The sequence below is a fragment of the Schistocerca gregaria genome, unplaced genomic scaffold, assembly GCF_023897955.1.
Source record: "Schistocerca gregaria isolate iqSchGreg1 unplaced genomic scaffold, iqSchGreg1.2 ptg000227l, whole genome shotgun sequence".
Taxonomy (NCBI): Eukaryota; Metazoa; Arthropoda; class Insecta; order Orthoptera; family Acrididae; genus Schistocerca; species Schistocerca gregaria.
In genome coordinates, this window is record NW_026061746.1 from 607903 (window position 1) to 610756 (window position 2854).

A 2854-nucleotide genomic window follows, 5' to 3' on the forward strand; every position below is an offset into this window, starting at 1 on the left:
GAAAACGGACGGATTTCTCAGGTTTTTACTACATATGAACACTTTTCACATTCTCCCATGCAACTCGGCTGCTAGTCCTCGTTTAATGCAGAATCTTTAGGTCCTACCTCATGTCCAAGGCACCAAAGCCAGCTAAAAAGTCAATAATCGATACCTAAAACTTGAATTGGATTACTTCTTACTGGCTATTACATCAACTTAGATGCTTCATCTGTGTTCTACTATGGTGCTTTTAGTGTCTCCGCATACGGCAGCACGCGACATAGCTTTGCAGACGATAGGTACAAGCGTTTCAGAGAGAAGAGCGGCCAATGTGACAATCTGGCTTTAAGTCGATTCGATAACAAATGACGAAAACGGACGGATTTCTAAGGTTTTTACTACATATGAACACTTTTCACATTCTCCCGTGCATCTCGGCTGCTAGTCCTCCTTTCATGCAGAATCTTAAGGTCCTAGCTCATGTCCAAGGCACCTAAGCCAGCTAAAAGTTCCATATTCAATACCTAAAACTTGAATTGTACTACTTCTTACTGGCTATTACATCAACTTAGAAGCTTCATCTGCGTTCTACTATGGTGCTTTTAATGTCTCCGCATACCGCAGCACGCGACATAGCTTTGCAGATGATAAGTACAAGCGTTTCAGAGAGAAGAGCGGCCAATGTGACGATCTGGATTTAAGTCGATTCGATAACAAATGACGAAAACGGACGGACTTCTCAGGTTTTTACTACATATGAACACGTTTCACATTCTCCCGTGCAACTCGGCTGCTAGTCCTCCTTTCATGCAGAATCTTAAGGTCCTAGCTCATGTCCAAGGCACCAAAGCCAGCTAAAAAGTCAGTAATCGATACCTAAAACTTGAATTTTACTACTTCTTACTGGGTATTACATCAACTTAGAAGCTTAATGGGTGTTCTACTATGGTGCTTTTAGTGTCTCCGCATACCGCAGCACGCGACATAGCTTTGCAGACGATAAGTACAACTGTTTCAGAGAGAAGAGCGGCCAATGTGACGATCTGGCTTTAAGTCGATTCGATAACAAATGACGAAAACGGACGTATTTCCCAGGTTTTTACTACATTTGAACACTTTTCACGTTCCCCCATGCAACTCGGCTGCTAGTCCTCCTTTCATGCAGAATATTAAGGTCCTACCTCATGTCCAAGTCACCAAAACCCAGCTAAAAAGTCAATAATCGATACCTAAAACTTGAATTGTACTACTTCTTCCTGGCTATTACGTCAACTTAGAAGCTTCATCTGTGTTCTACTATGGTGCTTTTAGTGTCTCCGCATACCGCAGCACGCGACATAGCTTTGCAGACGATAAGTACAACCGTTTCAGAGAGAGGAGCGGCCAATGTGACGATCTGGCTTTAAGTCGATTCGATAACAAATGACGAAATCGGACGGATTTCTCAGGTTTTTACTACATATGAACACTTTTCACATTCTCCCGTGCAACTCGGCTGATAGTCCTCCTTCATGCAAAATCTTAATTTCCTAGATCGTGTCCAAGGCACCAAAGAAGGGTAAAAAGTCAATAACCGATACATAAAACTTTAATTGTACTACTTCTTACTGGCTATTACATCAACTTAGAAGCTTCATCTGTGTCCTACTATGGTGCTTTTAGTGTCTCTGCATATCGCAGCACGCGACATAGCTTTGTAGACAATAAGTACAACCGTTTCAGAGAGAAGAGCGGCCAATGTGACGATCTTGCTTTAAGTAGATTCGATAACAAATGACGAAAACGGACGGATTTCTCAGGTTTTTACTACATATGAACACTTTTCACATTCTCCCGTGCAACGCGGCTGCTAGTCCTCCTTTCATGCAGAATCTTAAGGTCCTAGCTCATGTCCAAGGCACCAAAGCTAGCTAAAAAGTCAATAATCGATACCTAAAACTTGAATTGTACTACTTCTTACTGGCTATTACATCAACTTAGAAGCTTCATCTGTGTTCTACTATGGTGCTTTTAGTGTCTCCGCATACCGCATCACGCGACATAGCTTTGCAATCGATAAGAACAACCGTTTCAGAGAGAAGAGCGGCTAATTTGACGATCTGGCTTTAAGTCGATTCGATAACAAATGACGAAAACGGACGGATTACTCAGGTTTTTACTATATATTAACACTTTTCACATTCTCCCATGCAAATCGGCTGCTAGTATTCCTTTCATACAGAATGTTAAGGTCCTAGCTTTTGTCCAAGGCACCAAAGCCAGCTAAAAAGTCAATAATCGATACCTAAAACTTGAATTGTACTACTTCTTCCTGGCTATTACGTCAACTTAGAAGCTTCATCTGTGTTCTACTATGGTGCTTTTAGTGTCTCCGCATACCGCAGCACGCGACATAGCTTTGCAGACGATAAGTACAACCGTTTCAGAGAGAAGAGCGGCCAATGTGACGATCTGGCTTTAAGTCGATTCGATAACAAATGACGAAAACGGACGAATTTCTAAGATTTTTACTACATATGAAAACTTTTCACATTCTCCCGTGCAACTCGGCTGCTAGTCCTCCTTTCATGCAGAATCTTTAGGTCCTACCTCATGTCCAAGGCACCAAAGCCAGCTAAAAAGTCAATAATCGATACCTAAAACTTGAATTGGACTACTTCTTACTGGTTATTACATCAACTTAGATGCTTCATCTGTGTTCTACTATGGTGATTTTAGTGTCTCCGCACACCGCAGCACGCGAAATAGCTTTGTAGACGATAAGTACAACCGTTTCAGAGAGAAGAGCGGCCAATGTGACGATTTGGCTTCAAGTCGATTCGATAACAAATGACGAAAACGGACGGAGTTCTCAGGTTATTACTACATATGA